Here is a 12,552-nt window from a genome sequence, read left to right on the forward strand (position 1 = left end):
TGATAATAAAGCACAAAGAACGTCAAACCTCAACACGACTACAATCATCGATGAATTAAATATTAATTAAAAAAAAAAAAACAAGAGTAAGATGAAGTATATTTTTAATTAAAATGTAATTAGAAAGGAGCACTTTTAAAGTGGATTTGATTTAAAATAATGATAAAGCTGTTTTTTTATGTATTTGTATATCTTATCCTCTATCGTGTTTAAGAAGAAGAGAATAATGAAGCTTTTTATGAAATAATATTTGGGTTTATTTTATTTTATTTTCTCCTCACAGATTCAAATTTACGTCAACGTCCGTTACGTTGGTGACGTCACCGCGAGCGCGAGAAGTCGAAGCGAGGAGCAGAAAGCGTTGTTAGTGTTAGTTCTGGCCCGTTTGGACCCAAACTAAAGTGAGTTTATTCGGTTCTGTGTAACCGAATCCGTTCTGTTCTGTATTGTGTGTATGTGTGTAGTTAACGGTGTTAACACCTGTGTTTCAGGTGTATCAGTATGAAGCAGGCGGTGACGGCGCACTGATTCACTCTCGGAGCTCGGTTCACTAATGACCGAATCACCGAGGAACCGACCAAAGATAACTCACACCCGCACGGAGAAGAAGAACAAGAGGAGGAGAAGTGAGAAATAACATTTAAAAACTTTTTTTATTCACTCCTCTGGTTCAATATTAATGTTAATATTATACAAATATGCTAGCGGTGCTAGCTTTTGAGGAGGCAGTCCAGTCCACGCATGCGCAGTGTAATTAATGAGCAAGTTAATCGAAATGTGATTAGCAAATAGGTCGATGTTATTTTTGATTCTATTTAAAACGATGAATTCACTCTGTCAATAACTGCCCCCTCTGAGAATATTGCATGATTTACTTTTATAAGTGGACGTGGCAGAACGACATTTAGCTTCACTGGCTAATTAGAGCTCTTTTACTACTTTAATGGCTGAGTCATCTGGCTTCGCGCATGCGCAGTGTGGGTTAAGGCGCTATAGTTCTCTTCTTTTGAATTATTATTATTATTATTATTATTATTATTATTATTATTATTATTATTGAGACCATTTGGGGTGAATTTGGAGCATGTGGGGGGTTTGAGTGACCCCAGAATTACCTATAAATATTCTTTTAATATCTCCAGAACTGAAGCAGCACAAACGAAAATTTTTACGGCACAAACCAGCACAAACTATTCTGCCGATGTTTTGTGTTGGGGGGGGGGCACCTTCACGCAGGGTGTGTGTGTGTGTGTGTGTGTGTGTGTGTGTTTGTATGCTCTTCAAAGATCCAGGTGTTAGATGGTCATGTGTGTAGTGTACAGATAGAGTGCACAATTTAAGAAATAGGAACCAGTCAGAGAGACGACATCGTAATAAGAACAGGAAGCACTGACCAAATAAGGAAATAGATTAAACCGGTACACGGCGTATGGGAGGCAGGAGATCGTGACAGTTATGTTGAATTATAATGTGTTGGATTATAGAAATAAATAAAGTGGTACTGATGTGTGTGTGTGTGTTTTAGGATGAGCTGGAGTGGGGCAAAGAGAACTGCATTCAGATCAAACGGATACAAGAGGTTATGACACTCACTCACTCACTCACTCACTCACTCACTCGCACACATCTATACACACACTTCTCGACACAGATCCCTAACTATCATTTCTGGTGTGTGTGTGTTACAGGTGGCCGAGTTGTTTGAGGATCTGAAGAATTGAGTGTCACAATTCAACATACACATCAGCGAAACTTCTCCCTCTGACTACACCAGCACGCACACACAGAAATTCATAGTGCAGGTAACACACACACACACACACACGAGTAGAGCAGGTGTAGTTTAACAGCGTATGTGTATAAAGAGGCTTTTTTCTTCAGGTCAAAATATATACAGCAGCGGTGCCCAATATGTCGATTGCGATCGACTGGTCGATCGCAAAGGATGTGCGGGTAGATCGCCATTAAAAAAAAAAGATGTTAGTTGACGTACAGGGCAGCCAGTCTGAGATCTCGTCTTTTCTCTCACCACGCGTGTGCGATCAAGCGCGCCAGTGCTAAAGGCTAGCGAGCGAAATCGCGGGGAGAGGACATTTTTCAGTCTTTTAAAGACTTCATTGAGAAAACCCAGCTCCAGTGTGCAAATTGATATCAGTCAATGGTTGAGCAGCGCAAATGGATTCATTGCCAAGTGCAGGGAAGACGATGCTTTCCCTGACTTCCTTAACTACCACTGCATAATACACCAACAAGCCTTATGCGCAAGAATGCTAAACATGAAAGAGATCATGGATGTGGCAACAAAGATCGCCTGTTCTATACGTGCTAGATCACTTCAAAGACGGCTGTTCCGTGCGCATCTGGAGAAGGCACACTGCGACCAATCAGCTCCTGCTACACACTGACGTGAGATGGCTTAGTAGGGGTAAATTCCTGCAGAGATTTCGAGAGCTCTGTCTGGAGATAAGCGAGTTTCTTTTTGCTGTTGAACATGCAGAATACACCCAACTCAATGATGATCAGTGGCTGCTGGACTTTTTTTAACCGAGCATTTTTAACCGATCTGACCAACTTAATTTGGAGCTGCAAGGAAAAGACAAAAATTAAAGGCAGTTAATGCCTTTAAACGGAAAATGCAACTTCTGTTCTCAAAGCTGCAGCGCCATGTTTTTGGGAACTTCCAAAACCTCGCATCAGATCTAGAGACGCAGCGGAAGGCTTGTGCGCAATTTAACATTGCACGCTACACGGAGCAGATTGACAGCTGTCGGTCAGAGTTTGACAGACGCTTTCAAGACTTTGCTTTACCGGAGCCAGTCGCCACATTCATGTGCTACCCGTTTAGGGACAATGTTGAGGTTGATTCACTCGCATCGAAAATTGCAGCGCTGTTTCACCTGAACTCGTCTGAAGTGGAGGATGAGATTTTTTGAAACTACAGACTGACATTCAGCCGAAGTCCAGGGCTCATGGACAGTTTTGGAACTTACTCACAGGGGAAAAGTACCCAAACATGAGGAAATGTGCCACTTCCTTGACTGCATTATTTGGCTCTACTTATTTATGAGTCAGCCTTTTCCCTCATGAAGATCATTAAGTCCAAATACCGTTCCACAATGGCTGATCATCATTTGGAGGCCTGCTTGAGGCTGGCTACCAGCAGCTACTGTCCGGACTATGCAGCCCTGGCTGATTCTATTCAGTGCACGTTGTCAGAGTAAGGTAATGACCAAAAATGTACTGAATTGTAGCGCGCCATACGGGCTCATGCAGTTATGCAAGGTACATGAACATATATTGTGTGTGTGTGTGTGTGTGTGTGTATAGTATATGCAGTGTGTTTATATAAATAAATATGTTTTGCATTTTTAGTGTAGGTAGATCTTTTTGATTGGTCATGTTAAAAGTAGCTCGCAAGTCAAAAAAGTGTGGGCACCCCTGATATACAGTAAATATAAATCAGTCATAATTCGCAGCCTTAGAAGAACAAGCATCCAAAGTAAAATTGCAAATGCAGAGTTTAAAATTGTCACCATGATGACAAAGTCCAAGAAGTGTAACTTACTCCTGCAGAAAATAAATAATAATTATTATTAAGTATCAGTGATGTTTCCGTTCAGGTGGCGATTGCAGGCGCATTTTATCCGAACTGCTTCCTCCAGGGAACTGTGGACGAGGAGCTCGCCTCCAAGGAACTCTATGGAAACGACCCCAGGACCACCGTAGTGGTATTCAGTCAGCTTCCATTTAACTAGGGGATTAATAATAATAATAATAATAATAATAATAATAATAATATTTCTCTCTCTCCCTCCCTCTCTCTCTCAGGTGTGTAATCTCCCTCCATTTGCATTCCTCTACTATAAACAGCTCCAGTCTCTCTTCAGACACTGTGGTCAAGTCAAATCCATCTCCTTTGACAGCTCCAGGTGTGTGTGTGTGTGTTTAATTGTGATTTTCTATAAACATGTATTGTGGGTCTGTGTGTATCAGGGCCTACGTAGAGTTCTACCGCTCGTCAATGAGAGGTTCTGGCGTTCTCCCAGAGGTCTCTCTGTCTCTCCTCCTTGCGCAGCAGAGACTTCCTCTCCATCTCAACGTTTAACCTGCTGGAGAGGTGGAGACTTGAGCAGGGGGGTAGTGTATCTCACACCTCAGATATACACGGTACACACACACACACACACACACTCTGCAGCGAGCATCATCAGATGAGTCATGGTTACATTTTAAGTGAGAGTAGTCATGTGACCACATCCCCTAGACAGTGTGATGTTTAGATGATGTTCTGTACATTAGTGCTGTTCTGTTACAGGTCTCTCTCTCTGTGTCTCTCTCACTCACTGTGTGTGTGTGTGTGTGTGTGTGTGTGTGTGTGTGTGTGTGTGTGTGTGTGTGTGTGTGTGTCTCTCTCTCTCTCTCTCTCAGGGTGAATGTGGATTTTCAGAATCAGTCAGTGAGCCCTGTCGGGGTTCTGAGCAGCTCCATTGAGCTGGAGAATCTTCCGTCTAACCCTGTCTTTATCGTCAATATCACCGAGGTGTCTGTTCCGCCTCTTTCACTTTCAGTGCACAAATAAAAAAAAAAGCAGTGGCTCCTGTGTGTGTGTGTGTGTGTGTCATCGAAGTGGGGTTTCCAGGCTCACGAGGCAAGTCTGGAGAAACAGAGGTGGCTGACAGTGGCCGTTAATACACGGGTGCTCTGCCCACTTCCTGTCTCACTTTATCCAAATCTTCTGTGTCTCGCCCCTTTCTCTGAAACTCCCACCAAACCTGGGAACTACTACAGAGCCAAAATACTGCATGTCATGGGGAGTAATGTAACTAAAACTGTCTGCAACTCACGTGTTACTTCATTCTTTAGTTCCTTCTCTTAAGTGCAGAGCCTCTGTCAGATTGTGTGATTGATAAAGAAAAGCACATCAATGACAAAATACCAGTTTGAGTGCCTAGTGGTCTAATCAGGAAATGCTCTTTGGAAGCTCAATATATGCACTTATCCATTTGCATTTGATTCGGCTGTTAGTGCTGAGGATGTCCTTGAAGTTACTTTCAACTTCACCCTCAAAATCTCCCGTAAGTTTTGTACATCATCTCACACAATCTCAAAACCTCAAGCCTGTAGTTAGATCTGTGGTTCTTGTATCACAGGTCCCGGTGAAGCCCCCGGCAACACTCCAAGCATCCTGGCTGTGTTAGAGACCTTGCAGTGCGCGCCTCACTTGGAAGTGCACAAAGACATGATTCGCTGGATCCTTGAAGTAAAATTACATCTTGATTATGTTTGCAATTTGCCTTACGCTCTCTATGTGTGGACCTAATATGTCCAGCAGGTGGCAGCCTAGCATGTTTTACAATTCACTCACTGAAGGTAGGCACAACATACAAAAGATGAGCATTTTTACCATGAAGTTTAAAGCAGTGCTGCATCAAGACCTGTTTGAAATCCAAGCAGTGCAACACCACTCAAGGTGGCGTGGCTGGTAGGCAAAGCAGCACCTCTCACCACGGTGAAGCACAAATGCTTCACTGTCACAAAGCGGTTTTGCTGCTGATCATCTGTAGGTGGCCCTAGGGGTGTTTTGATGTGGCTTATTGTGCGTGTTACTTAAAAGCTGTATGTCAACATGAATATTTAAATGACATGTAAGGATTGCTTACTACACAAACTGAATTTCCATGCACTGTGATGTATGCATTTTATTTTCCATATAGTGAAAACTGTCAGGACACCTGCACCAGGCAGAACATGTACATATAAAGGCCATGGTGTAGGCCAAGGCTAATGATGTATTGTTGTATGTACTTTGAAGAGAAACAGGCAAATTAAATGTTAGTAATCTTATGTTAGTAAGTTTAAATCTACGTGTGTGTGTGTGTGTGTTGCAGACTGTGGGACAAAGACAAAGCAGAGAGAAAAAAGAAAGCTGAACTGTGCTGGAAAAAGACCTTGGCTCAAACATTATAGAGCCAGAGTCATTTTATCAATAAGTACATAGATCTGCTCACGCAGGATTCAGAGGATCTGGATGCCTCAGCCTCTACATCAGCAGAGCATAGGTACCTAAGCATGCTCGTAGTGACGCAGCGTTCTTAATAAGTCAACTTGTATTGTATTCTCAATATCCAGTCAGTACATTTATGTCAGTAAATGCATGCATCAACAGTTCCTTGACTTTGCTGAGCAGTTGTCAGTTCTTTGTCCTAAAAGTTCTTGCATATAATGGTGGTCTTCACATAACATAAGTAAATTCCCATCCTTAAACTCTTTATCTTGCATATTCATTTAGAGCATTTTCTGTTGGGGTAAATGAGTAGAGAGGATCCTAGGCCATTTTTAGCAATTTCCTGGTGAGTAAAAAAAGATGAACCCATTTATTCAACATTGATTATTTTAACAAATTCAGAGGTACCGTAACATAAAATTAAGGTTATAGTGTACTTGTAACCATCCGTCTCTGCTTGGTACAGCCCCAGTTCATGTGACAGTGCTCTGGTGTGTGTGGGACCTCGTCGTTGGCGTGCCAGAGGAGGAGAGAGGAGGCAGATGGAGATGTGTATCCTGTGTCACGAAGCGCAGGAGATCCTACCTGATGGCACCGCCATGGTGCTCGCTGCCTTTGTCCAACGCTCTACGGTCATTTCCAAGAACCACAAAAGACCCCCTAACAATCCAGGTAAGGTTATGGTTTACAGTGTGCAAGTCAAGTAATTGGATAGGTTTGAGTAGCCAGTGTGCTTATTTCTGGAGGATACATGTGTGTTCCAGAGAGCTATGATCCCCTCTTCATGCACCCTGACCTGTCCTTTGGTACCCATAATGGCAGCTGTGGCCACATCATGCACTCTCACTGCTGGCAGGGTGAGGAGTTGGGCAAAATGTTACTTCTAGACAGCCTTCTACTTAATCCCAAATAAAAAGTTTTGCTGCTTTCAAATGTTTGTGGATATAGGCAATAGATCAGCAGCTAACAGTAAATAGTTTGTCTGGAAAATAATATGACCTCTATATGAGCAATCACAATAAATTAGCTAATATTAATCAATCAGTCTGGATGTTTTGTGACTGAAAAGTCAAAAACCTAATCTGTGATGTACAGGAAAGTCTTCATGGATGTGTGGTGATCGATAAGATGTAGATCGAAATTGGATGTGTTTGGCTTAAATATGCGATCTGCAGATATATATATATTTTTTTTGTCCCAATACAGTGAGCTGATCATCGACACAAAGCATGAAACAAAGCTTGCTATGTGCTCTTGACTATTTTTCACTGTCTTAGATCAAGCCAGTGTTACTTGCGTAGTCTGTAAACTTATTGCGCCTCATGGGGAAGCAAAGAACGTTAACCTGATCTGACCTTAGAGGAGTAAGTGCAGTTCAATTCAATTGTATTTGTATAGCGCTTTTTACAATATACATTGTCTCAAAGCAGCTTTACAGAAATATCAACACGGTATACAGATATTAAAGGTGCGAATTTATCCCAACTGAGCAAGCCACTGCGTGGCGACGGTGGCAAGGAAAAACTCCCTAAGATGTTTTAAGAGGAAGAAACCTTGAGAGGAACCCGACTCAGAAGGGAACCCGTCCTCATCTGGGTAATAACAGATAGTGTGAAAAAGTTCATTATGGATTTATATGAAGTCTGTATGGCGTTAGGAGCAGCCGTAGAGTATCAAAAGCTAAAGAAATCAGGTGATGGAACTTGTTACGCTTGGTAATCAGCAATGCTCGGTTGTTGAGGACGTCAGATTCCGCTGTGTGCTGTGCGCTTCCCAATCAAAAATACTTTTCATATGTTCCCGTTCTTCAATGGAGGGGAGCGCTGTCCAACAGTTTACACTCCTGAAGAATGTTACCTCGGAGAGCTTTACAAGCAGTATATGGTGTTCCCACGTCAATCCTACATCCATGTCAAGCTTAACAGCTCAGTGGATCAGTTTGCTTGTCACTGCTTAATAGATCTGACCAGTTCGGTCATTTCTGTGATTGCATGGTACATATAAAGCTCATGGAAATTTGACAGGTTGTCAAATAATGGTCTCTTAATCTTCGAGTTATTTTCTCTTACAGATACTTTGAGACACTCCAGAGTCAGGATACGCAGTGGCTGCATGAGCAAACCAGTTACGATGTAGAGAATGGGGAGTACTTGTGTCCACTCTGTAAGTGTCGCAGTAACACTCATTCCTCTCCTACCCCTCACTGAGACCACCTGCAGGTACTCGCATACAAACTTGTGGTTGTGATTATTCTAACTGGAGTTGCTCTGAATCCGGACCGCTTAATATTTTAACCATTGCATTGGCGAATTAGTTGTAGTGGTTCTGTAACCAATGCAAACTTGCCTATGAAATGCCATGGAAGGGTACAGAATGACACTGTAACAGTGCATACCCCATTCCATTATTCCTCTTATTTATTTATATATATTATAGCAAGGGAATTGATATCTGTAGCTGAATTGCATGTCTTGCCATGTTGAGATCAGAGTATAGAATTTCTGCTTGTGTAAGATGGCTAATCCACTGCTGTTGCAAGATATTTAGTCACACTGACTCAGTTTATTACAGTAAATTTGCCAGTTGTCCCATTGAGTTTGACATTTTCTCTGGTTAAATAGTAAAATGCATGCATGTTTGTAGTTACAGCAATAGTGAGCAGCCAGGTCTGGCTCATTGGCTGAATACAATGTATATAAGCAGATCAGAGCCGTGCACTCTGCTCATAAGAGAGCCAAGCCAACAAGTGAGTCTCATCATATATAGTGCGTGTGCTCCTTATTTGTGTGTGTATGTGTGCACATGCAGTCATATTGTGGTGTTTGTCTTTTAGATGCTGGTGAGACAGAGACTGTGGAGGACTCTCCTCCTCCTGAGAGTTTCAGGCTGGACCACACACCAGTGTAAACATACCCACGGTTTCCTTTCACAACTGCGTATCTGAGCGTGTCTTTAACACTGACCTGTGATTTGTTTTGATAGCAACCCTTATTCAAGCTCCGTAAGGGAGATGCTGATGACATTTGGGACTGCCACTTATAAAGTTGGCCTTAAGGTGCACCCTAATGAGCAGGACCCCCCTGTGCCTATCATGTGCTGGGGCAGCTGTTCTTGCACCATCCAGTCTATAGGTCAGTCTGCACCCATATCTTACAGACTAAGAATTCATGTATAAGATTTACAATATTCACTGACCTGTGTTAAGGGGTAGTTAGTAAAAATGTTTTGCTTTTTGGTAAAGAACTTTGATATGCATTTGTTGTTTTTCTGTGCTTGTATTTTGTACAGAGAGATTATTGGTAAATGAGGAGAAGCCTTGTTTGGAAGTTTACCCTGTAGACAGGTATGACAACCCAACTTATTGTCATATCTCAGCCCAGCCAGGACTCGGTTTCCCAAGAAGCAACACCCACTTCTAACATGGCCGCTGAGGACTACACTTCCCACACACGCATGCGCTCACTTCCCCGGAGTTCTGATCTCACACACCTGCAGCCAATCACCTTGTCCACTCACCACGACTTATTAAGAGACTTTGGATACAGGGACACTTTGTGAAGTAAACATTCAGCAGACTAGTTTCTCTGTCGTTCTCCAAGTGTTACCTGCTGTGTTTATTCGATAAGTGACTTTGACCTTTGCTTACGTCCCCGACCACGATTTCTGTCTTGCCCCGTTTGTTTTGTTTGCATGATCGCCTGACCCTCGCTTGCTTCTTGACTACGGACTGTGTTCACCCCTCTGGATTATTCTGCCTGAACCTGCCGCCCGCTTCTGCTTCTGTATTCCCCACGGTACGTGACACTTATCATGCCAGAATGAATTCTTCTTTCGAGGGATGTGTGATGATGTAATAAATTCTGTATCAGAGGTATTGTTAGTGCTGTTAAAATACTCCACTAAGCACTGTTTGCTTGCAGGATGGAGTAGTTAATTGTACACTAGAATAAATTCTTCTGATGATTTGATTTGCTTTTCACTTGTAATTCTAAATATAAAAGCATATATATAAATGAAAATAGACTGCATCTGTCAAATCATTACTCAAGCTTCTGAGCATCATTCGTACTCTAAAGATATCTAGAAGATTGCTCAATTATGTTCGGGGTTCATTTTGGTAGCATTACTAAATATTCTGAATCACAAATATCTGCAGGTATTATGCTCTCCTTCCTCAGTTCTAATTCCTTCTATATCCTGTGATATTTATCCATATTTTGTATCCTAAATAATAAAAAATAAGTGTCATAAAACGTGCCCTTGTTTAGGAGACTATTTGAGTTCCCTGGCTCAGTTTGGCTCTGCGTGCTGGACTGTCTCCTCTCACTCCTCTGTGCAAAATCACTTCATGTGACTGTTGGCAGATATATTTATTTCATTATTTATTTTTCTCTCACTTGTAGTTTTTTAGTTCTTTAACTGTGCTCGTGCAGCACTTGTTCTTGCTCCCCAGGTGGAAAATTCCCCCTGCATTCTGGATGTGGACATGTTCCACTTAGTGGTGAGCTGACAAGCTTGTTAAATGATACTTTCGGCACTATTAAATGTATATTAGCATCAGATTCGAGTAACATTGTTGTCCAGAATCTAAACCTGTCTATCTAACAGGTAATTGTCTGGTTTCTTTGGCTGTAGTCTCTGCATCATGTTTTGTGTTTGTATGTCAGGGGAGTCTGGTGCTGTCCTATTCAGCATTGCACTGTTTAGACTCCTCAGGGCTTAGTGCGGATACTGCACACCTGCATCTCTTCCACTTGGTCATTGTTGCTCACCTGGTCCATATCCTCCTCACCTCTGTGCCAGGTTAGAGCATATTCTACTTAGAGCACGTACAACTTAACAATAGATGGTGATCTGTGTTATGCTGTCATTTGTGTGTTTATTAACCCTCATTCTTACAAATGAGTAATAACGTGTTTGCTGTCAAAGTAATTCACTGCAGCCAACAGTGTTAGATTTGTGTAGGGTTTTATTTTTGGGGGGTTGAACACAATTTTTAAAAAGTGCTTAAATTTAATCCTAAAGAAGTGTTTCTATACATGCTGCAGTACACATGTTTTTTTAAAACTATTTTTGGTTTTTTTCATGCTGTTTCAGTATTTAGTAGACTGTTTTGTGAACAGCAATGGTTTTGCATCTGAGTTGTTAGTTTTGTTTTGAGTTTTGCCAAAACTTACTGCTTATTAGAGATGCCGAGCATCCAACCAGGAACATGATTTTGGTTAAAAAATATTCATTAATGGTGTCCAAAAAGTTGCCCCAAACCTGTAGATCAGTAGCATATTATTATTATTATTATTATTAACACATTAATTGGACAGCCCTCGTTAACATTGGTGGTGTGTCCACAGAGGAGCTGACCATGGAGCAGGAGTGTGAAGGAGAGGAGCGGGAGCAGGAAGAGAGTGACTGTCTTCTCTAACACATTAAGGACTCCTGTAGGCTGGTGAGAGCAAAATTATTATTATTCGTAGTAGTAGTAATCAATCCCATGAGTGCTCTCGCACCCATTCATCAAAAACTCCTTTGTGAGCCTGGGAAACTTATTGTTTTGACTTCAGTCACAGAGCTTTCATTTACAGTGCTGTAGAAATGATCTTAACACGTGCATGTGTGTTTTGGTAGCCTGCGTGAGACTAGCTCATGTTGGCATTGTGTAAAGGCAGGCATCCTGCCCTTCCTCAGAGGAGCCGCACTGTCCTTCCACCATCTCAATGGAGTTCCCATTCCGCCTGAGCTCAACGGTAAGTGCTTAATTTGCCCCCACCCTTCCCTCCCCATCACAAACTCACTTAGCTACATTTGACCCATGGGTTCTACCACATGTTATCTGATTGAAAGTTGACCTGACCGTACACTATACAACTGACGTTAATTTAAATGAAGAGATTTACCATTTAATTTGTGAGGTGATTTATCAGATTGGCCACAAAGCTGAGTTGTCTCATCTAACCTGTTAAATGATTGAAACACAGTTCTGCCAAAACATGGAAACCCTGAACGTCACATGTACAGTGCATCCAGAAAGTAGTGACGGCGCTTCACTTTTTCCACATTTTGTTGTTACAGCCTTTATTCCAAAATGGATTAAATTCATTATTTTCCTCAAAATTCTATACAATACCCCATAAACACAACGTGAAAGAAGTTTATTTGAAATTAGGGATGCACCATTATGGCCAAAATGATAATCCCGATTATTTTGATTAATACTGAGATCTCGATTATCACGATTATTCAGTGATTTTAGTGATGACATTTTTTTTATTGCACTTTCACATTTATTAAGTTCTCTCATGCCACAATACAACACACAAGTAGGCATGAGAAAACTTGAGCTGGTCAATTATGACAGAATTTAGGAACATAGTGTGAGCCATGACACATTAATTTACCTTCTGATAAACTAAATGTAATATTTTCAGTTAATTTTACAGACTGTATGCACAAAACAACGGTTAACCTGTTTGGAGTGTGCTCCTCTTAAATATATTTAAAGCTGCACTATTAGACATTTCCACTGTCCTGGTTCTGGGCTGGAGTCAGTT

At 41.6% G+C, this 12,552-nt stretch overlaps 1 protein-coding gene and 1 long non-coding RNA gene across 11 annotated transcripts in view; one reads left to right on the forward strand and one right to left on the reverse strand.

The window, feature by feature from the left end:
* LOC128630089 (NACHT, LRR and PYD domains-containing protein 12-like) overlaps positions 1-12,552 on the reverse strand; it is a 98,146-nt gene that overhangs the window by 58,545 nt on the left and 27,049 nt on the right. The window lies entirely within an intron of this gene.
* On the forward strand, positions 185-11,771 carry LOC108261947 (uncharacterized). 6 transcript variants are annotated; one of them, XR_008394366.1, is made up of 18 exons: positions 186-401; positions 492-626; positions 1,526-1,579; positions 1,689-1,802; positions 3,621-3,728; positions 3,994-4,167; positions 4,429-4,540; positions 5,151-5,260; positions 5,889-6,350; positions 6,471-6,676; positions 8,076-8,750; positions 8,838-8,907; positions 8,987-9,135; positions 9,293-9,798; positions 10,438-10,505; positions 10,672-10,807; positions 11,356-11,450; positions 11,630-11,770. It is a non-coding gene; the product is annotated as an uncharacterized LOC108261947 (long non-coding RNA). The 6 variants fall into 6 exon arrangements; XR_008394368.1 differs by having other exon boundaries at positions 5,889-6,059; positions 6,290-6,350; positions 8,838-9,135; positions 11,630-11,769; XR_008394369.1 differs by having other exon boundaries at positions 185-401; positions 3,994-4,137; positions 8,838-9,135; positions 11,630-11,771.

The sequence above is a fragment of the Ictalurus punctatus genome, unplaced genomic scaffold, assembly GCF_001660625.3.
Source record: "Ictalurus punctatus breed USDA103 unplaced genomic scaffold, Coco_2.0 Super-Scaffold_100046, whole genome shotgun sequence".
NCBI classification, from domain to species: domain Eukaryota; kingdom Metazoa; phylum Chordata; class Actinopteri; order Siluriformes; family Ictaluridae; genus Ictalurus; species Ictalurus punctatus.